This window comes from Columba livia, chromosome 2 (assembly GCF_036013475.1).
Source record: "Columba livia isolate bColLiv1 breed racing homer chromosome 2, bColLiv1.pat.W.v2, whole genome shotgun sequence".
NCBI lineage: Eukaryota > Metazoa > Chordata > Aves > Columbiformes > Columbidae > Columba > Columba livia.
In genome coordinates, this window is record NC_088603.1 from 66,413,450 (window position 1) to 66,437,232 (window position 23,783).

Below are 23,783 nucleotides of genomic sequence, written 5' to 3' on the forward strand. Positions count from 1 at the left end.
ATGAATGCCTCTCATTTATACACTCATAGTTGTGTTCAAAATAGTCTGTTTCCTTATTAATTTATAGTTAGTCTAAATTAAACTTTATGTAACAAAGTTTGGTAGCAATATCCCATCATCATCTTTAGGACCGAATTCCCTGTGTTTGTATCTTGCTGAAAGTTTGGGATTTTTTTCCCATTGTTTTGAATTTTGTCTCTCCAAAAATGCCCTAGAAAGAAATCTGTTGTTAATCACATATCAACGAGGGAGGGATGATTAGTTAATAAAAACCATGCCTTGTTTCTGTGGACCAAATGGCTAACTCTGGTTCTCAGTACGTACAGAGTCTCTTGAAAGACTGTTCCCAGTGATGTAGCTGCCGCTCTCCCTGAGGAATGAGAAGTTCACTATTCACTCTGTGCTTGCATCACCCTTTCCAACATGTTCCCACTGATACATTAAAGGAATTAATTGCTCATAATGATCTCACCATCTGTTAACAGAGGTTCATACCTACAGGCTGGTGGCATGTGGTGGTCCTATTCAGAAATCAATAGGCGATGCTGGGGGAACGCTTTCCCACATTGCCTTCTATTGCGCGCTGAAAAGGGGAGGAGAGCTCAGTGTTGGCCATCTGCTCTGTGTCTTTCTGTGTGCGAGACCTTGATGCCGTCCAGCCCGGCTCTGATCTGACTCCAGTCCGATTGGAATGTGGCTGATCTGAGAGCCTCTCAAAGCTGTGAAAGTGAGTCAAAAGGAGATCCCCATTGTCCAGCTTGGCCTGAAAGAAAATGATCACTTTAAAATTCATAACTCCCAGGTGCCTGCCATCTATTCATGGGAAAAACTCTCTGAACTTCTCTTCATTAAAAAGAGAGGGAGTCCAGCTAAAAAGAGAGAAAAGGAAGTAGTTTGTGGGAAATGTTCAAGGGATTTCAGGCTAAACAAATGAGGAATTTGGAATTTTTACTCGTATTAAAGGAACTGTGTAAGGAAAGGGAAGCATTTGTAAAAGCAGGGCCTCTGCATCAGGGGCCCTTCCCTGGGGTCCTTTAGCAAAATAAAAAGCCTCTTTTTTTTTTTTTCTCACCCTTTTCCTCTTTCTTACCTGTATGAATGAGGGTAGGAACAGGACACGAATTAGGCTGTCTCTGCTTTCTGTGATAGATTAGAATGCATTCAGTCTGCCCTCCCCTCCCTGTCTTCCATGTATTTTATTGTTTAGGCTGCATATAAAGCTGACCTGATAACAAATGTAAACTGAAGCTGAATATCCTCGTGGAGAATTAGACGTTTGAGGGGGTGGAAGGGCTATTCTATCAGCTTGCTGCCTAAACTTTCCCTGCCCCTGTGTCTAGTAATCTGAGGATTTGCCATATCACAGGAGGGATTTTGGTTTTCTGCCCCTCCCCCACTTTCTCCATCTTCTACCTCTTCTGAATGTGAGGTAGTGCCAAATCCTTCCTTATTCCTTGAGCACATTACATATGCTTCCCAATTCTGTGCTTTTTTGCAGGGCCTCACAACATCTTGAGTGGATTTATGCTTGTTCCTATGATGTGAAATGTATTTTTCCTCTGCCACTGTTTATGTGGCTAGAGGTAAGGAGGACCACAAGGACGATGTAGTATGTTTTAAGGCAAGAATGGACTATTTTGATCACTTGTAGTCGAACTACCTATGCAACAAGGGTTGTTGAATGATGCCTGATAATTCCAGTTCAGAGCCTATAACTATAGACTAACTATTGAATTTCTTTCAGAAACATCCAATTTCAATTCAGTGATTTCCAGGGAATTTGCCCATTGGTAAACTGTATTAAGCACTTATCTGTGACCTCTTTCTAGTCTACAGGACCTATTTCAAGTCTTATCCTCCCCTGTGTTGACTACTGGGGTTAGACATAAATTTGACGCCTGATAGCGTGAAGTAGGCCACCCAGTGTGTCTGATTGCTGTCAGGATGTAGTCACTTATCTCCCACCAAAAGTGTTTGTGTAGTTTTTAACATGACACTGGCCTGCCTCTCCTGTTCCAGGAGCCTTTTACTTTATGATGCACCAGTCTCCTTCATTTTCCCCTCTTATATCATTTGGTAAGAAGAGTAGTGGTGTACAGCATCTTTCTTTCTTTGTTCGTTTTCATTCAAAGTAGTTATGAAACTTTGCAATGGGACATTGTTCTGTTCATCTCAGCTTTCCTTTTAGATGTCTGTGAGATGGAGCCAGCTGCTTCTGATAACTGTTTGTTGTTTTTGTTGTGCTTTTGTTTGTTTGTTTATTCAACACTGTAGGAGGATTGGTAAGGGTTTGTCGGGGCTCTTTTCTTCCACAGAAATTGCTGAGGAAGTAGGCAGCCATCACCAAACAACTGAGAAGCAAGGTCCCAGCAGACAAGAACATTTGTCTTTTAACTTTATGATAACATGCTACGTCTCTCTTGTCCACTTCTAATCTCTTCTCTATCTCTTCTTTAGTATTGTCATCACTTTCAGTGATATTGTTTGTCTCTTTTCCATCTTCAGTGTCATTTCATATATATCAATCAGGTGAAGCACTCTTCTCACTATAACCATGGTTGGTATTTACATAGTAATTTCTGGACACAGCTAAGCAGCACCTGACCCTGGCTTACCTTGTGGTGTTGGAAGGTTGCCTTGCAATTCACACTTAGTGGTCTGCTTTAAAAACAAACAAATCCCCAAAACCTCCAACACAAACATTCAGACTTTTCTTGCTAAGTTGGCTATTTTGTATCTGGTACTAATTTCTTTAGTTTTGTGACCACTTTCTACTCTTGAATATAACCTTATATTTTTTTAAGAGATAGGTTGTGGGGTGTGTTTGTGTGTGTGTGTGTTTGTGGTGTGCTTTTTTTTTGGGGGGGGGGGGCGCGTCTCTGTTTATCTGCATTAGAAGTTTTGTTTCCAACTAATTTCTCCTATCAGAAATTCATGAGTGGAGTGGTTAGTACCAGAGCTAACTGAGCAGAAAACTTTAGTGATATAAGCAAACCAGAAGGTTTTCATTTCAAATAATTGGAAATGGTGTAAAATTGAGCACATTATTTCTTATTATTTCTTTACCTCCAAGACTAATGAGAAGTGGGAGCTTCTAGTGCTTTACATAGTGTATGGCCACTGTGTATAAATGGTGCCTGCCCAACAGTTTATAGTCTAAATCAACATGATAGATCAAATCAACAAGACAGATGTTCAGTGTTTGGAAGAGGTATGATGGCTCTTAGGCAGAGTGTTCAAACTGATCTTGGGTAATGTATACCAAACTTACAAAAAACAAACAAACAAAAAACCCCCAGTTGTCTGATGCTGGGTCATCCAATTGAGTTAGCGCAAAGCTGTGTGTGAATTGTTGTTTGAAAAGTGATATAATAAAGATCTACATGAGAGGTAGCATGTTCAAACACCAATTTTAAAGCAACAAGAGGAAACTATGGTTCCTGTAGGGAGGACTTTGGCAGGAAGAATGCATGATGATCAGAGATGAAGAGGAGAGAGTGAGTGGGTTATAATATCAAGGCTATGGTTCTATGCTAATGTTTGGTTGTGTGGGGTTTTTTTTGTTGGTTTTTTTTTTTTTTTCAGAACCATATGCAATGTAGAGATTGTGCAACATGCTACTGCTCAGCTTTGTTGCAGAAGTTGCTTTCTCTCTACACAATTCAGGTTTTTGCACTCTGATTCTTCAGGAAAAATCTAACATAATCTGTATTGGATTTTGTTGTTGTTGGTTTCGGTGTTTTAAAATTTGCAAAGCGTTTTTTTTTAAATTTTTTTGTTTTGTTTTTAAATAATATTAACAGAATCCTACCAATAATATAGCTAGGTAAACACCTGAGTCAGCATGTTGAAGGATAGCAGCCCCCAACAGGAGTACAAACCTCAAAAGTAAAGGACATGCAAATTTAAAGCAGACCTGTCATTGGTGGAATAGTAATGTGCAGTCACAGCTAAAGATCATGCATCCATTAAGGAACACAGAGGCACATTCTCTTGGTTCTAGTACCTTAAGTTTCTGCTTATATGTTTCTTTTGTTTGGCGCTTTTTTTTTTTTTTTGTGGGGACGCAAGTGCATCAGTAATAAATTTGAGGAGGCTTTTGAGTGAGGTAGATTTTCTGTGAGGCACGTTATATCATCCTACTGCTAATCATTTTTCAAAGTAAATACTTTGTTTAAGAGGCAGAATAATCCTGTGATTGTGACATAAAAATTGATATATGAATGTGCCATACCATTATTTTCACATAAAATCTTATGCATGTTTAAAGGAGAAGACATGGGTAGAACTCCCAGGAATGCGACTTCCAGAATCTGAGACACCTACCACTTTGAGAAAATGCCATGTGGTGATGCTTTATTGTCAGTAAACACTGTACAAGTTGCCTTGGAGAATCTTCTTGCTGTCTTCTCTGCAGTGCCTGTGAGGTTCTTGTTCTTCTCTCTCTCTTTCTCTTGTTTATAGAACCTATACAAGGCACTCAGGCACAGTTCTCAAGTGTAGAAAGGCATGTAAGGATAAGCACTTATGGATCTTTTTCAAGGATGCCGGAGTGGTTTAAGTGTTGTTGACTTCCCTTTGACTTTGGACTCTTGCTTGTAAAGCCAGCAAGAATGCTACCTGCAAATTTAGGTCTCCACCTCACTGCTCTGAATACATTGACCTTCTGTATCAAATTCTTTCAGCTGGTAAGATGGAGAGAGCACGATACTGTAAGAGTCCATGGTCAGGATGCTGGCTTACGATATATGAATTGTCATCTTTGGTGCCTTCCATTACCCCAGGAAAGCAATCAAACCTACTACTTTTTTCCCGTCTTGTGGTACATTGCCTGTTAGTAGTACAAGATATAACAGCTCCAACAAGAGTGCTTGAAAGGGAGATACTTGGTGGTTAGGTGCTCTTGTTGCTGTGAACTAGCTAGGCTGGAGACTTAGTCTTGGATATCCGTCCCAGGTGAGTTTCCTAACTGCTAGTGTCTCATGAGATCGGGGCGCGAGAGAAGATCACTGACTAGGAAGGGCATCTGGGTGTGTGATACCTTCCAAGTTGACTGCATTTTGTTGGATGAAAATGTGAGTTTAGTATGAAAATTTCACACAAGCTCTGTTCCAAGTCAGTTCACAGTAATGCTTTGTGTACGTAACACATAACTTGAGTGCGAACAGCAGTCAGGCTTCAATTCCTTTCCATTCTTCTCTTCTTAGCTATGCACTTTGAATAGCAGAGGGGGAAAAATGATGAAAATGTGCTGCTTGGTATTTGATATTTCAAAGGCTGTTAACTTACACAAAACAAATTTCTTTTGGAGCATACAAAGGCCATTTCATTTCAGCTTTGAATCTCTACCATGTTCATTGGTGGTTTTTGTTTTGGCTTATTTTTATGATGTATCTGAGAGCAACTGCTACCTTTCCTCTCTTTCCCCTGCACTTGAACTGTCAGCACTCAGGTGACAGAGCCCAAGCTTTTGGCTTTAAAATAAAAAGGAAAAATAAATGTTTTAGATATGGGAAAATTTGTAGTAATTCAAATGTGTTATTGATTGGCAAATCTTAGAATTTTTTTTTTTACCTTAATTTCCATGGATTTTGATATCTGAGGGTGGTTTTTGCATATGTTTTTAACTCTGGGTGTACACAGCAAATGACCACTATTGCTTTTATCTAAAATACTGCACTTCATTGGCAGGTGTCAGTAACTTAGTTAAAAGACTGAGGTGTTTGTGATGACAAGATTATCATAACAGTTTGCTAGGTTAGTTGAAAGTCACAATTACTATTTGGGAAAAGGGAGGCTGCAGGATGAATTGTTTTGAAGAGAATCTTATAGTAACTAAATAAGGCTTAAAAATGTTTGAGACTTTTTTTTCCACAATACCAAATCTGTGGGAGGAAATGAATTTATAAACTTGTGTATAAATTTGTTGTGGAAGTGAAGTGTAAACATAAATATGTAAATAAAATGTGTAATTTTTGCATTTATTTTATATAGATATATTTATTTCAAGAATATTCTTAAGGTAATATTTTTAATCTGTTTTCATCACATTCAAAAACAGCTTGCCTGGTTCTGCTTGCAGCTGAAAGGGAACTTTTTCTCTAGTCTACCATCTGTAGTGGCTCCACCTAAATTCAGCTTGAAAGGTCAAAGTTTTAGTGAGATTTTTGATAGATGAAAACAAGATTACAAAATCATGTCCCTGATGACTTTTACTGGAAATGGAGGTGTTGACTGTACTCATGCATTAGAAGGGTCATGACTGTCATCTAAACCTCAAAACTGTGGCTCAGATGGTGCCCTCAAACTTCCCTTGGCATTTTGGAGAACTTGCTTAATTGTTCTGTGCTTCTGTTCCCCTCTTGTAAAACCAGGTTAATCGCATTTGTTCAACTTACATGAGTATGGAAAGTTTGGATGTTGTCATGCTGGGAGCTGTATAAGCTTTTGAGAGTGGTCCTTTCTCTGTTGCAGAGTTCTGACATATCTGAATGTCCATCTTGCTCATTGCTTGGTCTCCAGCACTGACCAGCTGCAGATGTCCAGGGAGGGCCAGATATGCAGTGATACTTTTCCAGAATATTCCCTTATTCCTTAGTGATTTCATGCTCTTGGATAGTCCTGGGCTACCAGTGTTTTAATAGGCCTTGCTGAAGTCTTCTTCCAGAGGCAGCATCAAGTTGTGTGGCTATTGATCCTCTTATTTTTGGCAAAAGTGTAAAGGAGTCATTCCAGGTGGCAAAAATATGGAAGATGATTAAGCCTCAATAGGTATTTGTGTGTGGTGCTTGTTGGTGTGTTGGTTGTAGCTGATTATAATTCAAGTTATGTAACTTTTAATGTCCTTGTTTCTATGCAGCCTGTATTGTGATAATTCTTGACGTTAATCAAACATATAGTCAGATTTATGGCCTGTTTGTGCCTCAGAAAACCCCAGTCCCATTGAGTGATACCTTTTGGTTTGTGCTTCTGTCTGTGTGCAGAGCATGTGGGGCGGCAGCTTTTGCTGGGTTGCTGCTGCTCACCTTCTGTGGGCAGGCAAAAGATGCTGAAGGCTATGTTTTACTTTCAACAATTTACTGTTATTTAACAGTTTGATGTAGTGCAGTGTAGGAAGAAATTTGTGCCAAGTGTGAAGGTGAAACGAATCTGTTTTCTACTTCTCTTCAAATCATATAGTACAGATAAAATATCTGAATCCCAGGTTTCTGGTCAGGCCTTTGCCAGATATGTGGAAACATGAAGAAAGTTACAACTAGAAGCCTAAAAGTTCTGGAGTCTTTAGGACACAGTAATTTCCAAATAGTTACTTGATAGGGTCTGCTTTTCTTTTTTTTTTTTTTTTCCCAAAATGTAGTAGATCTAGCAGATCTGTAAACTTGCCGTCATCAGACTTTGATTGTGGGTGGTGCAGGAACCACCTCTTTCTGGGAAAGCTTGTCATTGGATAGAAAATACTGTTGTCCAACCGAGGCATTTTGCCCTGCATGGAGCACCAGTAGATAATGTTACTTGTTTTTGGAAGTGAGTATTAAAATGAAGAGGTAACCAGGTAAACCAGGAATATGTAAATATGCTTGCAAAGTGTTTAGAAAGGGATGAACTGGATTTCATGCAGCTTACTTGGTTGAATGGGTTAAAGAAGTAGAATAGCTTGTATGGGGAGGACACTACATGCTGAGTCAAGTGGCAGTTTGGAAGGAAGTGACAAAACAATTATGGAAGCAGCGTACCAGAAGGATACAGTTGGTGGGACACAGATAAAATGTGGAAATAGGTATGTTTCAGGTGCATTAGATACCTAGCTTATGCATTATAGGGGAGAATTAAGACTGCTACTTTGATCTGATCAGAATTGAGATGAAATGCTTGGGAGGTTCTGTCTGTCACTGCCTTCTTACCCTTCCTCCATTGGGCTGATATAGCATGATTCACTGCCTGGCTGGGGCTAAGCGAAAGCATAGACAGATAAAAGTAAAACTACGCTATAAACTTTCAGATATGCTTCCTTGTATAGGCCATTTTCTGATGTGTAACATTAGTGTGATTGCATCCACTGATTTTAGGGGATATAAACACTGACAGAAAGTGTTTCTGCTTCACTTTATTTGGAAACTAACAAATCCTTGAAGTAAAGCCTAGCAGCAAGGCTGCTTCCCTCAGCTGTGTAGAATGGACTTAGTAAATCAGGAAGGTAAGTATGCTGTGATGTGTGAGCAAAATTATAAGAAATAAATCTATAATATTTCTCATTTAAAAAGCAGGGAATTATTTTTCACTAAGATTTGTAATACTAAAAGAAAAACAATAATTTGACTTGATGTTTCTGGGGGAGGGGTACAGGAGAGAAAGCCCTTTAGCCTGTTATAATGAATGCTTTACTTTTTTCTAGTATGATATTTTAGCATAACAATCATAAAAATGAGCACTGTAGTAGTCTATCCTGAATGCACACTCTGTTTTCTTAAAAATGCAAGATTAATTTTATATTATACGTTATTGATATGGTCCTCCTTGCATATGGACTTCCTAAGTGTTATAAAGATGCTCAAAATTTTCCATACCTTATTCCACTTGCTTACACTATATGTTTGTGCAATATGACATATAAATAACTTTAAAAACCCCAACCAAACCAAAAAGCCTCGCAACTGAAAAATCCCAGTTATTTTTCACGTTTGGAGGCTTTTTAGAGACAGAAGTCAGGAAATGAAGTGCAGTGCAGTATTTTGACTCCAATAATAGGTGTGCTGAAGCTCCAATGTTATGTTTTAGACACTGAGATGCTATTGTGTCAGACATTTCTTCAGAATCTCATTCTGTCTCTGATTATCAAGCTGTAATGATCACAGCAACAACCAGCTAGTCCTGCAGCAAAAAGAATTAAAGAAGTGTCCTACCTTTAGACTGTACTTTCAGCACAGATAGCTGTTTGTGGTGGTGGTTTTGTGTTGTTTGTTTGTTTGTATGTTGTTTTGTCTGGTTTTTTTGTGGCATGTTCTAGGGTTCAGTCAGTCTGGGTTATTTTGATTTGCTAGGAGGAACAAATTCTGAAGTCAAGTAATGTTCCCTTGCTAGCTTCCTTTCTAATGATCTATGTTACTCTGTGTGTGTGTGTGTGTGTGTGTGTGTGTGTGTGTGTGCTAATTAGCTGGCAAGACTAAAATGTGTGGAAATACCTTAGTCTGCTTTATAAAACATAGTTTATAAATGGGTTCATTTTGGAGGGGATCTGAGAGGGTACCAGTGGCAAATCATAGTATTTGCTGGTTGCTAAATGCATTTCAGTTTTGAGTCTAACTTGTGGATATGTTGTTCTTTAGTGATTTAGAATTTCTTTAAATCATATGTATTGTTACTTCAAATGGAAAAACAACACACCCCTTCCCATGTCTGTTGTTCTCTTTGCTTGAGAAACCATGTTTTAAAAATGTTTTTCCAGGAGATATTATTTGCCTTTGTAAGAATTCATGTATAATTTTTAGTTCTATGTTTACTGGCATGTACTTAGTGTTGTGTTGCTCTACTGAGCAGTGACTGTATTTTAGTATCAAAAACTGTTAGCATAAAATCTTGTTTTCAATAGTTTCTTTTGGAGTCAACGTTCTGCCTTTATATCATACATAGAAGGTGAGGAAATACCAAGTAACCTGTTTCAAATGTGTGTTTTTAATTTAAATGTAGTCTGGAATTGCCTGTATTTTCAAAGATGACAAGGAAATAATTATCAATGCTTTAGCTATGATGCGAGCTAACATCTGTACCAGCCATAGTGGTTTTTGATATTTTTTTTTTTTATTTATTTTATTTTTTCAATTAGCACTCCCTTAGAAAACCCATGCCTCCAGCTTTTGTCAGTCTGGTGTAGGAGAAGAGCAAATAGATTGGAAATTCTCTGCAGCTCAGGCTCCTGGGAAAATGTAACAGGTGTTACAGCTCAGCTGGGTATGAGCTTTATGAAAAAGACCCTCTCAGACTTTACCCATAGAATTCCCTTTCCTAGCCAGAGCTTCAAGTAGGAAGAAACTAATGACTTCATTACCATCTCAATTCTGGGAAATGCTTGGTCCAGACCTGAATCATTAAAGGAAAGGTATAGCACTCTGCGTGACCTTACAAGATCAAAATGTTATTTAGAGCAATTCCATTAGTCAGGGCTATAAACCTGAAAGAACACACCCTTTTGCACTGGCTTTTAAGCCATAAAATGTGTGTGTATGTCATGAGGAGGGGGGCAGGAGGTGGAGGCCAGGGAGGTAGAGAGAAAAAACATATTCTGCACTTGTGCAGCACAATTTCCTATGCTTTCTTTGAAAAGCCTCTACTTCCAGCACTACTTCCCTTTGTCCCATGTTGTGACATGTTTAATGGCTCTTGTCGTTTTCGCTCTTCTAAGGGTTTCTAATTGAGGATGATACTGAAGCCAAGAATGATGTCAAAATTTCAAGCCATACAAAATGAAATGTATTTCTTTAATGCTGTAGTAATTAAAAGCAACTTGATCTTAACTTATTGTATCTTTTGCTAGCTTAAAAAAAAAAAAAGTGCAGCACGACATAGATAAGTCTGATTTTGGGGTTATTTTATTTTTCTCCGTTACTATTTTTGCAGTTATAAGGAAAAGAAACCTTGCTTGGTGAAACTATATTCTTGGTAGCTATCTGGAATTTCTTTACATAATGGTAATGCTGCATGTGAAACACTGGCCCAACAGTCTTTATCTAGAAGAACAAAATTTTCACCTTTTGGATAATTTTAATGGGCTTGGTCAATAAGCTGCCATTGAGTCTCTTCCTGTACAAACATACCTCCACAGGTAAAGATAAATATATTTCTTTGTGTTAGCTTATGACTGACTGCTTTAGGAAAAGATTTGCCAAGAAGGAATAGAGGCATGGTGAGGTGTTTGGTAGATGGTTTGAAGCAACTGTGTGCAATACCTGAATCTCATGCTCACTCAGAAAGAAAATGTATATATCTTGTACACCAAGCCGGTAACGTGAGTCAGCTGGTCTTGTACTAATGGGCATGTGAAGAATGCTTGTTCTAGTGGATGCGTGTCTATATTGGTGTTTCTTGAAAGTGAGGTTTTTAGGGGGCAAGACTTGCCTGTGCAGTGCAGGACAACTCTCTGGTGGTTTCACAGCTTAACTTCATCCAGAAGCATTTCTTTGAGGTTGCTGCAGTGGTTGCCAATGCAGTCTGGTCTCTTCCCCAAAGTACTTTTCCCTGACAGCAATCCATTTCTACAGTGAAATTTTTATAACCTGTTATCACAGTTGTTTTAGTTTAACTCTCCTTTCTTGAACAGGTAAAATTGGAGACTGGAAAGCTTGAGCTTGAGACTGGCTTTTGAGGTGAGGGTTTTTTTTTTTTTCTTCTTCTTAATACATCCTAGGATGCTTTTTTTTTTTTCTTGCTGACTCATGACATTGGTGGTTCACTTTCATCCACTGATCACCTGTTTTTTTTAAGTTGTCTTTGTCCTTTTCTGGTGATTAAACCCATCTCAAGAATAGCATTAGTCCTGAAATGTAAGACCTTGCATTTCATACTGTTGAGTTTCACTTCTATTTTATTCCTTTAATCCTCAGTGGATCCCATTTAGTTGACTCAAATTATCACATGAGCAATGCAACAGACACCTCCTAGTTCCAATGAGCGTACCACTTCTGCCATTTTTGTAGTCTCAGGTTTATTAATTCTTTAGGCAGTTAAGTTGGCAAACACCGTACACTTACTAATGACAATTTTGACAATATAAGGAAATGGGTCTTTGAGCCTGAGCCTTCTAGAGCAGGTCTGAGCAGTACTGTGTTACACAGGTTGAGTTAAACTGAGGTATGGTTGTGTTAGCAAGACGTTGTTTTCTGAGCTGTTACCTGCTATGATACTGCATTTTGATGCTCAGCTATAGCCTTAGTGTGTATGTCTTTTTAATTTGGCTTTGCTTACAAGCCCCTCTCATTCTGTAAGTATGATTCTGTGTTTTATCTGTTGGATTATTGTGGTAGGTGCCAGGCTGCTGTGTTGAGTTCTGAGAGAAGGATGAGAAGGCGTAAGAACTAACATCTATCATCTCCCTGAAATATGCCGATGTGACAGCTTCTTGGGCTGAAAATGCACGCTTCTGGTAGAAGTCTTCTGACAGGAGAGGCAAGCAGTTTGTCACTTAAAACCAGCACAAAACAAAACTGCCTCAGAATATTGTTCTGTGTTGTTGTTTTATGAAGAAAGTAGGTGGGTTATTGTTCACAATTGCTGACTGGACTGTGTTCTGTTGTTTGCAAGCCAGAACAAAAATTCTTTTGCTTAGTTTAGCCCCTAAAACTCAGAAGTACCCTTAGAAAATTTACATTCCAAAGATTTGCTGTTCAGAGCACTGCTGAAACAAAATATTCAAGGTGGAAGTGAATTAGAAAACTGGCAATATCCATTTAGAAGAAAATACTAGTAGAACCTTAATTATGGAATGTCTTTTCGCACCTCTGTGCTAGTTTGTACTTCACAGTGCCCTTTATCCAGGCACCTGGGAGGACTGTTCTAGCAGGAATTACTTAACCCTCTCTATGGTAGAATAATTCTTCAGGCAGTTGAAGCCCATATGCTCTCATCCAAGTGTTTTCCAGTAGATGAGTTTTGTGGACCTAAATAAAAGTAACTTGCTCCTCTGGAGCTTTGTTGTGGTTGTATGTTTTGAATGGATCCGTTTGATGCAGACTTCTTGTGTTGGGTCCATTTTGCAGACTATGTGCCTTACAGGTGAAGTTGAAATTTTATTTTTTGTGGTGTTGGTGTGAGTTTTGCCATGATGACTGCAGACCTAATACGAGCAGAAAAGAAAGCTGACATCAATAGTTTTTCTGGGTGGTGGTAGCTGAGGTTGATTAAAAATAAATAAATAAATAAAAATCTTCAATAATTCTGATCTGTGTTCTAGAAAATTGATTACTTTGTGAGAACCTTATCAAAATTGCATCTTCTAATTAAACAGCATGATGTAATCTCTCAAAGTGATTGGGATGTTCACTGCCTTGTCTTTGTGTTTATGAACTATTTCTGAAACTATTTTCTGACTCCTTTATGGAGTCTGCTCCATGACCCATGTACAGTGCTTAGAGGCTGTGGGCTCACCTATCCTTGCAAGGCCTGGTGAAGTGGAACTATTCAGTAGCTGCTCAATGACTTTGCACAGAAGCAATGGACAAGATAAGCTGTTTGCTAGTTGTCATCTTGGATTTGATTATGACTCTTGACACAAATTTTCTTCTGATATCGAAGAATGTGTTTCTAATTTGCTTGTTCTGCTTGTTTGCAGCTCACACATTCTTCTTCGTGTGGTTTCTCACAAATGGGGTGAAAGCACCATTCTCTTGTTCTAGATGTTGCTCATCTAAAAATATTGGTACAGCATGTCTTAGACTGTATCACTGCTTGAAGGGTTTAGAACATCTGCATAAAAGGCTGGTGTTAGAGTGCTTTAAAGGATTTGTTTTGTATTCCAGTATTGGTCTAAAGTTCAGAACTTGACTAATAGCTTCTATTTTACTTGTAAAAAGATTACAAAGCCTTTTCTTTAGCAGTGTATTGTGATGTGTGATTTAAACAAACAATACCCCCTAAACAACCAAACAGAAAAACAACCCTGGTTAGGAGAGTTTAAGTATTGACAGTGGTGTGTGTTTTGTGTTGGTTTTGTGTGTGTGTATGGGCGGGGGGGGGGGAGGGGGGGGTGTTGTTTTTTTCTAATCAGGAAAAATTTGTGTCTGTGTGCAGGATCGTTAAAGTAGCCATTTTCCCTTCACCTGATGGTGCTTGCACTTTGTATTTCCTGACACCAGAAGTTCATTGTATTTAATAAGCAACTTCCTATTGCATTAGCAAATTTACATCTGGTTGGAAAGGTACCTGATTCTGTTACTATATTTGTCTTCACGGCTATGATGCAAAACATAATTTGCTTATAGCTTTGTAAATATGGCTAATGCAATGATATGTACATCATATTAACCACAAAAAGGTTTTGCTTTGTGCAGGGCACTTCTGAATTTATGAATGAACAGAGAAAATGAACAGAGAGAGGAGACAGCTGCTGCTTTTATAAGCCTGGTGAAGTCTCAAAACTTTACAGAGTCTTTAGAAGGAAAATTAGAGGAAAGGGTAAAAAGAGAAAATAAAATTACTGCCTGAAAATGTCAATGCTCTGTTTGTGTGTGAGGGGGAGAGGGGCGGTACCTACATTTTACATGTGAGCAGGATTTTGAAGAGATATCTGCCATTTGGAAAATCAGAACATGCATGAGACTGTAGGATGTCCACCTGACATCTAACTCTGTTACAGTTTAGCAACATCTAAGTAGAAACCTGTAGCATTATAAAAATCTGATTTGAAGCTTTAGAAAGGGCTGGGGAGAAACTATTGAGTGAAACATTAGAATGGAATTTTATCACCTGAATTTTACGTCTCCAAGAAGCCCTGGCCAACCACTCACCTTCCTGAATTCTATTACTCTGTCTGTTTTAGAGGTGTTCAAAGGATGTGTGAATGGTTTACTGACTTATCTATTTTCAAACAAGAAGTCTGCAGCAGAAAGGGAAATTAAGTCAGGAGTTGAGAGCTTGCTCCCTGAGATGCTTAGAACAAAATCCCTGGTGGGAAGTGCTGTATAGGAACACTCTTGCTCCAAAGAACATACAGACTAGATGTGAGGAAAAGGGGGTGAAATCCCTTGCCCAAAGAAAAATCAGGGGAGAGTTTGGGGATTTTTTTTTTTTTTTTTTTTAAGAAACAAACAAAAAAACCTCCAAGCAAACAAAAAAGAAAACAGGATACTTGTGTGTACATCAGTACATAGTCTTCTGGTGTTAAATACATGATAGCAGGGAGTATTGCAGTATAGTAGTCTGGCAACAGGAGGGTGGAAAGGGTTGAAGGCCTTCCTTGGGAAGGCCATCTCAGTACCTTCTGCTTCTTTTAGCTCTCCCTGTAGCTGACCTTGCTGTCACTGCAGAGCTGCAGGTAACCCAGTACTGACAGCAATGAGGCCACTCCGTGGAACACAACCCTGCTGATTTTCAAGTGGCATCTCCCATTTTGACACAGGCAGGAGATGTGTGCATCTCTTGCCACCTCACCTGCAGCTTTGGATGGCGCTCAGGGAATACATGGCTGTTTCTAAATGTCATATGCAGGAAACAAAGCAGACCAAACTATATGAAATGCTGTTAGCCCTTGCTATTGACACATTAGGATGGGAATAAACTTGTGGCTTCCCCAGTGTATGCAAAGACCACAGAAGTGCTGATAAATGATTTGCTGTGTGTTTTGCCACCACAAATTAGCGCATTGATGAGGCATCCTGCAAAAGCAGCGTTTGCCTTTCTGAAGATGTGCAAGTATATTTACCAGTGAATACTAATGAAGTGTGCTTGTGAAGGAAATGAAGCCTCAAGTGTGTGTAATTATGTCCCCTTCCTTCCATGATAGCTGCCAAGAGTGTGATAATAAGAGCCCATCACCTATAACTGCAATAGGGATTTTTGTCTGTTATCTGCCATTTGCTCTGTATATTAGGAACCCTCTCTCTAAAAGATGATATATGTCAGGCTTAAATTCAGAAATGCATCCATGTTGTTTTCAGAAAAGTGTGATTTTAAAGATGCTAAGTCCTACTCAGTGTGGCATGACACACCCAGTATCTGGCATCAAGAATGTCTAATAATTTCATCTGAGAGCTTTAAATACTTTCCAAAGTCTGTTGTTAACTTCATTTGTAATTAGGATCTATGCAGTCAGAAAATAAAGAACTACATGGGAAAGCACATGATGCCAGATTTCAGAATTTTTCCAAATATCTGTGTTTGGCTGCAAAACTGATGCTCCGAAAAGAAATCAGTCCCAGAAATGGAGTAATGTTCTCTGATGCTTTGTTAGCAAGTAGATATTATATCAAGGGTATAGTCATGCAGTACAGGTCAATGATCTCTATAGAATAACCACACAGATAGTCTTTCTTTCCTGGTGAGGACAGTTGGTTTTGGTTTTGTGTTGTGTTTGTGTTTTGTTTTTTGTTTTTTGTTTTTTTTCTTGTTGGTTGGTTTTTGTGTGTTTTGTTTGTTTGTTTTATGTGTGTTTTTTTGTTGTTGTTTTGGGGTTTCTCTTGATGGTGGTGGTGGTTGTTGTTTTTTTTCTGTGTGTGTGTTTGTGTGTGTGTGTGTGGTGTGTAGTGGGTTTTGTGTTGTGTTTCTTTTATTATTTTTCCTGTGGGAGATGATCTTTCCTTTGCTAGTGGGAGAAAGCAGGTGATAGTCTTGAAAATCAGACAACTTTAAACCTGTTGATTCACTTTTAAGTCACGCAAACCCCTGTGTGTTCAGCATCAGTGTTTATCTAAATATGACTGTGTTCAACTATCTTGTTAAAATTTTATTCTCTTCTGTTTATGTTAAACTGCCACTAATTATAGCTTTTAGGTCAACCTGAGCATCTGGGAAGGACTATCCCTGGATGTGAAGAGAGGTGGAGGATGGAATATATAACTGCTTGAGAAACATCTCACTGCTGCTGGGGAGGCTGGTCTCTGTGTGCAGCTGGATTGAGTAGGAAGCCCTGGTGGGCACAAAGAGGGTAATATGAAGAGACTATGATGCTGACTGCTAGAGCTACTACAGAAGCATCTGTTCTTAAAACCAATGGCCTTGCTTTTTGACCAGTGATCATAGTTTCTGTACATGTGTAGCCATGGGTTACAGCACATCCCATGGAAGAGTACTCTGCTGTATTTATAAGAATACTGTGTCCACTATAGGACACCCAGCCAGGATGGTGACACTGAGTTATTCTTTAAGGAACTAAGTGAAGTCTCCAAGTCATTGCCTTTGTCCTTGTGAGGGACTTCAACTTGCCAGATGTCAACTGGAAATATCACACAACTGGCACCAACAGGTCCAGAAGATACCTAAAGGACAAGGACTTCTTGGTGCAGGTACTAATTGAACTGACCAGTAAAGGTGCTTTCCTACATTTGGTTCTCAGTAACAGAGAGGGTTTTGTTGAAGTGATGACTGGTGGCTCCCTTGGCCACAGTGACCATGAAGCAGTCAGGTTTGAAATCTTTACTAATAGGAGGAAAACTGCCAGTAAGACCTTAACACTAGGTATGGGGAGAGCTGACTTCAGGCTGCTCAGATAATTCCTTAGTAAGATTCCCTGGGAAGAAGCTTTTGAAGGCATTGGGGTCCATCAGTGTAGGTCGTTTTTGAAGTATCATCTGCTAAAAGCGCAGGACCAGGCAATTCCAAAATGCTAAAAATCTAGCAGGTGAGGCAAAAAGCCAGCTTTGTTGAGCAGGATCTTACTGAAACACAGTGAAAAAAGAAATTACATGGGCAGTGGAAGCAAGGTCAGGCAACATGGAAGGACTGCAGAGATGCTGCTTGCCATCATAGGGAGAAAATTTGTGCTGCCAAAGCTCAATTAGAATTGAAGCTGGTCAGTACTGTGAAGGACAATAAAAAAGGCTTTTTGAAATGTGTTAATGGCAAAAGGCAAACTAGAAATAACATTGGCCTGTTACTTGATGAGCATGGTCACCTTAGTAACAGGGACATAGACAAAGCTGAGACGTTTAATGCTTTCTTTGCCTCTGTCTTCAACATTGATGATGGACTTGGGAGCCCCCATAACCCTGGGTTAGAAAACCATGGCTGTGAGAATGATAAACTCCCAACCAATCTGGAACTTGCTACTCAAGCCAGATCCCTACAAGTTGATGGGGTCTTGATGGGATTCATCCAAGGATGTTTAAAGAGCTGGCTGATGTTGTAGTGAGACACCTCTCCATGATTTTTCAATGCTCTTGGAAATCTGGAGAGGTCACAGAAGACTGAAATCTGGCAAATGTTTTCCCAATCTACAGGAAGGGCAACAGGGATGACCTTGGCAACTTCAGACCTCACTTCCGTTCCTGTCAAAATCATGCAGAAGGCTGTTCTGGGAGTTATTCAAAAACATCTGAACAACAGCTCAGTCATTGGTCCCAGCCAGCACAGATTCATGAGGAGAAAGTCTTGCTTGTCAAACTTAATTTCATGCTATGACGCGGTTACCCACCTAGCTGACCAAGAGAAGCCTGTTTACATAATATTTTTGGATTTCAGTAGAGCCTTTGATATTGTCTCTCACAGTATCCTCCTGGACAAGATGTCCAACATACAGCTGGATAAACACCACAATGCAGTGGATGAGCAATTGGCTGACAGGCCAGGCTTCAAAGGGTTCTAGTAAATGGGGTCATGTTGGGCTGGTGACTTGGTTTGTTCATCCTGGAGGAGACTGAGGGGAGACTTTGTGGTGGCTACAGCTTCCTCACAAGGGCAGGAGGAGAGGCAGGCGCTGATCTCTTCTCTCTGGTGACCAGTGACAGAATCCAAGGGAATGGCAGGAAGCTGTGCTGGGGAGGTTTAGGTTGGACATGAGGAAAAGGTTCTTCAGCCAGAAGGGGTGGAGCACTGGAGCAGGCTCCCCAGGGAGGTGTCATGGCCCCAAGCCTGACAGTGTTCAAGAAGAGACTGGATACTGCCCTCAGACACATGGTGTGAACTGTGGGGTTGTCCTTTGCAGGGACAGGAGTTGGACTTGATGATCCTTGTGGGTCCTTCCAACTCAGGACATTCTATGATTCTACGATTTGGTGCAAGAGGTAAAGAATTCATGTTTTGCCTGGAACTGGACGCCAACAAATACAACAAAGGCTTTATTAATGACCAGGTGGACAGTTAGCTGCTAACACCTTGAACTAGAAGAAGCAAGAACCATCAGAAACAGAGCTGGGAAGAAATGGGAACTGAGAACAAATGATGAGAGGTGAGTTTTTAGCTTCCTCCTTTTTGGGCTTGTGGTGATTTACCAGTTTGGGAACCAAAAGCTCAGTTATTCAGCTGATAAATACTGGAAGAATTAATAATACTTGTAAGGTTGGTGTGGGTTTTGTTTGTTTTGTTTTGGTTTTTGTTTGTTTTTGGTTGTGTGTGGGTTGGTTGTTTTTTTTTTTACATGGAAAACTCATGTCATCCTCATAAATTCTGATGCTCAGGTGTATTAGAATTAGGTATTGGTGCACAGTAGATCCCAACTATTAATGATATGCATTTATTGCTTCCCTCCCTCCCCCTTCTCACATGGCAATAGGTTGGTGAAACATGAATGAGACAGAGCTGAGTTCACATCCCTGCCCTGTCCAAGGAACTGCAGGGTCTGCAGCTGATAAAGAGCATAATTGAAAAAACAATAGCTTGAGTTCATTTTTACTGCTTAGCACAGGCAACACAATTTATATAAATGTAAATTATGTTTCTACATTCTGGTATTACTCTTGGAGTAAAATAAATACAGAAAATTAGGTATTAAATATAATGTCTTATAAACTGTAAAATTTGCTGCTGGTATCTAATGTATGCAGCAAAAATTTTTAAACTCTAGGACAAAGTAAAGAGTTTGGAGCTTGTTATACACCCTCTTCAAAGTGTTAGTAGGGAGAACATAGATGGCAATTAAATCTAATCCAATGTTGTTTTTTCTTGTTGCTCTATTGATTGGGAGGGAGGCAGGGAAATAATTTACTTTTTGGTAAACAAAGAAGAAAACTTTTCCCCAAGACCTAGTGAATATGTCGGTATTTTTGTTTATGATATATGATTTTTAGTTTTCCTCACACCAGTCCCCCTTTGTGCTGAGTGAAGCTTTGTGGGAGACTTTAAGTATGCAAGCTATACTCGTGCAGATGAAGGCAAGGCTTGGTCTTGCCCACATCTTATTTGACCTCTCCAATTAGAAGTGAAGTGAGTTTAAAGTCTGCTGTATACTGCGGTCTTTATGGGGTGAATTTCACTTTATGTTCTCAAGCACAAAGATGATGCTTATGAATGCCCGGCTACCATTTTGATGACTCTTGATTTTTCTCTTGGGCTTAACTCATATTTACATGTATAAAGATTCCTGGTAGTTTCAGGAGATTTCTGTGAAGTCTTTCTGGTAGTTAGATCTCCTGCTTGGTGCTCTGCAGCCCAGCAATGAAACATGGCAGTTACCTTATCCCAGTGTGAAATGGGCAAACAGTATCTTGTAATTGTCCTCCCTCTAGAAACTGGAATCTTTACTCAAATGCAATCCTGAATGTTAATATGAAATGGAAAATATCAAGAGCATTTAGCCCATTTCTCATATTGTATGTGACAGAGATGTAGTGAATCTCGCTTGGTGGTTCAACCATCAGTTAGGTCCTGATAATAACAGAAAATGCAATGAGAATGTTGATCCATTGCTCTGCAAGGAAACAGATGGAAAATAGATAGAAACTGGTAACAGAGCTAACACAAACTCTGTTGTTCTGGCTGGTGATAATCCGGTAATCCTTGTTCAATTTCCTTCCAGTACAATTAACTATTTTTGTTTGTTTTTGTTATGAGAAAGTGTGTTGTGATAACTTTCTTTAGCAGCTCAAAATGTAACACCAAGCTCCCTGCTGGCATCACTTCAAAAGCAGAGTTGTGCCAGCAGATAATTTGGCCTAGATTATTTTTAAGAAGGTTGTCAGTCTTGTTTTTCTCTATTATGTGTTTACTGTGGTAATATCAAATATTTATTCTACTGATTACAGCTTTAACTCTAAACAGGCTCAGTGGAGTAATCTCTTGACCAGTGCAGAGACAGAGACAGCCCCCCTCATAGAGCTGTTTGAAAATGAGAATGATTCCTCTTGTGAAAACTTTTGTTTAAACTGTATTACTAGAAATTTCAAAACTGTCGGTTTTCCATGCAAGTATTATACTTTTTGCCCTTGCTGAAATACTTGGTGTAATTATCTCGTCACAAACCTCAGACTGAAATCCATGGCTATTCTCTTCTTCTTTTTTTTTTTTTTTTTGACATAATTCTGCTCACTCACTTGTATACACATGCAAGTGTGAGTATGCGTGTGCATGCATGTGCAGTCAAATACTCCTCTTAGCTTCAGCAGGGTCAAAGAGGAAACATTAATGTCCCATTAGCTGTAGGGTTCACACAGTGGGTCTATAAAGAAAATTGGCTTTGGGTTCCAGAACACATTGGTATAAAAACCTAACAAAATGTAGGTGCTTCTTACATCACTCACTAACTTGCTGATGTATTCGTGTCTCTGTTCCTTCCCCCTTTCCTACAGCCTCTTACATCTCCTTGGAACACAGACTCTTCTCCCCTGTAGGAAGTCTCATTCATTCATGTTTTGAAGGAATTTCTTAATTCTCTTTCAGCAAGATTACCGCCATCCGTGCTCCTTTTCCTTCCCTCTGTCTTTGCCAGAGAGAGAGAGAGAGGAGCAGGGCCTGCCCAGATGGTTGAGGACCAAAAAGAAGGAAAATTTTCTCATGCTTTTAAAAAGACCACTTTCTTTCCTGCCTAATATTTAGCTCCTTCAAATGCAAATGGAGAGGTTTCACTCCAAGGTTAGCATAACAATTATGGGAAAGCTTTAAATCTGAAGCATTTGTTTACACGATGAAAGGAGTCCACAGTCCAAAAGCTCTGAGGCCAGGGCTTTTCAGTAGCTATTTTCTGACTAAGTAGTGAACTGCAAGTCAATTTTAGACCACAAAGAAAACCAATTTATATCAGTGTGTAGGCTAATTTTGGAGGGAGTTCTACATTATGAATGATTTTTTTTTTTTTTAAAGTGACTGTTACTGAAATAAACTCCTGATTTCTCTCTCCCCCAACCCTTTGCATCTTGCTGTTTAATGAGCTCCCAGATGTCATGGATGCTAATGACCATTCCCCAGTGCCCTTAGAAGAAGAGATATGCAGGATCTAGGGAATCAGTTTTATTAATGCCCAGGTGGGTGGTTGTCCAAAAACTTTGACTGATGCTCAGAAGTGAATTCCAGGTGTGCAGGACTCCTGTCAAATATGTATTTTCTGATCTTGGTTTCTGTTTAACTTGCTGCCCCAGTTGCTCACACTCTGAGTCCAAACTCTTCTTGGTGAACTTTTTTATTGGTAAAATGCTCTGCAGTGACAACTCCTGGGATACAGTCATTCCATGGAAGCTGCAAGACACTTCTGTTGTGAGCAGATCAATATTTCTCTGTTGCTATGCTTTTAGTATGCCACATTCCTGAAAGAATATTAATGCTGTATAATACTACTTGACAACTAAGTGTTTCAATTTCTTTTGTTGGTTACAACCTTCCCTAAAAAGCCTCTTTTATCCATGTTCGAATTCACTTTCAGTAGCTTCAAAGTACCTGTAAATCCCTTGGGCATTTTAATGAATTTCTGCTTTATAAGGTTGGTTTAGCACCAATGTGACGCTATTGTTTCTCATCTCAGACCAGATTGCTGTCAGATTATAGGCATCAGAGGTAACTTTGGCCAGTGATAGTAAGGGAGTAGTATATTTTGTGCCAAGGCAATGTCATCAGCTAAAACCAAACAAGGCCTCATGTTTTTGATATACACTGCCTGCTGTAAACTCTTGCCCTGGGTTCATTCATGTGAATGGGGAAAGGGCTTCTGCTGGTCCTGAGTGTTTGGGGGAATTAGCCTCTTTATTCTGGGAGAAGTTTTCTTTGTGGGAAGCCTCGGAAAATGTTTTCAGAATGTGGTTGTTTCCTAAGCAAGATGCCTGCTTTCTCTCACAAGAAACTTTGTACAAATGTCACAGAATCCAGCAGAGCTCTTCTTGGTGCCATAAGCTATATATGGAGGAACAAACACTTGTTGGTTTATTCTTTCCAACCTTTCAGGAGGAGAGAAAACAGAGAACCCTAGAAAACATAGCTGAAGGCCCTCAATAGGCTATCCAGTCCATCTCCCCATCCTCAGGCAACATCACCTGTAGCAATGTCTGTCTTGACAAATGCTTGTCTAACCTGTCACCTGAACCCACTGAATAGTTTCTAACTGTGGAATCTTGCTCCTAAATGATCATCTGACTTTTTCACTCCTGTGGGAAAAAAACACATAAAATAAGTGGTTCCCTTGATTGTTAACTAGAATTAATGCAACTGTACACAGCTTGTATTTGTTGAGTTCATGCATTACTTTGGAAACGTTGTTCAAAACTGCATCAAATACAACAAGACTGATCAATAGGAACAAAGTGAAAGAAACAAATGCAAAGAAGCAAACAGGCTTGAGTGAACCTCAGTGGAACCTCCCACTGAGGAAAAACCTGCAAAGTATGGAATTAGTACAAGTGTTTGAGAACCCTTGTTTGTTGTGAGGCCATTTCTGTGTGGTTCAGTCTCTGTACTTTAATGAATCTGCTGTTTCACTAAGTGTGTATGTTGTTTAGTAGGAGAGTGTTCATTTGGCTTCTAAAACCTCTTTAGGTTGATTGAAAAACTGTGGTGATGTATTTTAGTGTTGGTGATAGCTGAAACGTGGTATCAGAATAACTGTTACTGGATTAATAGCTACCAGATTGTTGTCCAGAAAATTGTTTATTATTATTTCTCAGGTAGACTGACAGTGAAGATTTTTTCCTAATATCCAGGCATTGGAACAGGCTGCCAAGGGAAGTGGTGGAGTCACCATCCCTAGAGGAGTTTAAAAGGCATTTAGACGAGGTTCTTAGGGACATGATTTAGTACTAGAGTTAGGTTATGGTTGTACTCAATGATTCTGAGGGTCTCTTCTAACTGAAATGATTCTACGATTCTAGGTAGCTGTAACTGTCATTGCTGTCTGTTCATCCTTTGGAGTTGGTTGACTTCTAGATGAATGGGCTTACTTTCTCTTCTGA

The 23,783-nt window shown here is 39.4% G+C and overlaps 1 long non-coding RNA gene across 1 annotated transcript in view; it reads left to right on the plus strand.

The window, feature by feature from the left end:
• Positions 1-13,089, plus strand: part of LOC110361247 (uncharacterized) — a 42,336-nt gene extending 29,247 nt beyond the window's left edge. Inside the window, exons 2-3 of the long non-coding RNA XR_002417717.2 lie at positions 11,312-11,357; positions 12,015-13,089. This is a non-coding gene — a long non-coding RNA (uncharacterized LOC110361247). The remainder of the gene's footprint in view (positions 1-11,311; positions 11,358-12,014) is intronic.
• Positions 13,090-23,783: the final 10,694 nt, after the last annotated feature.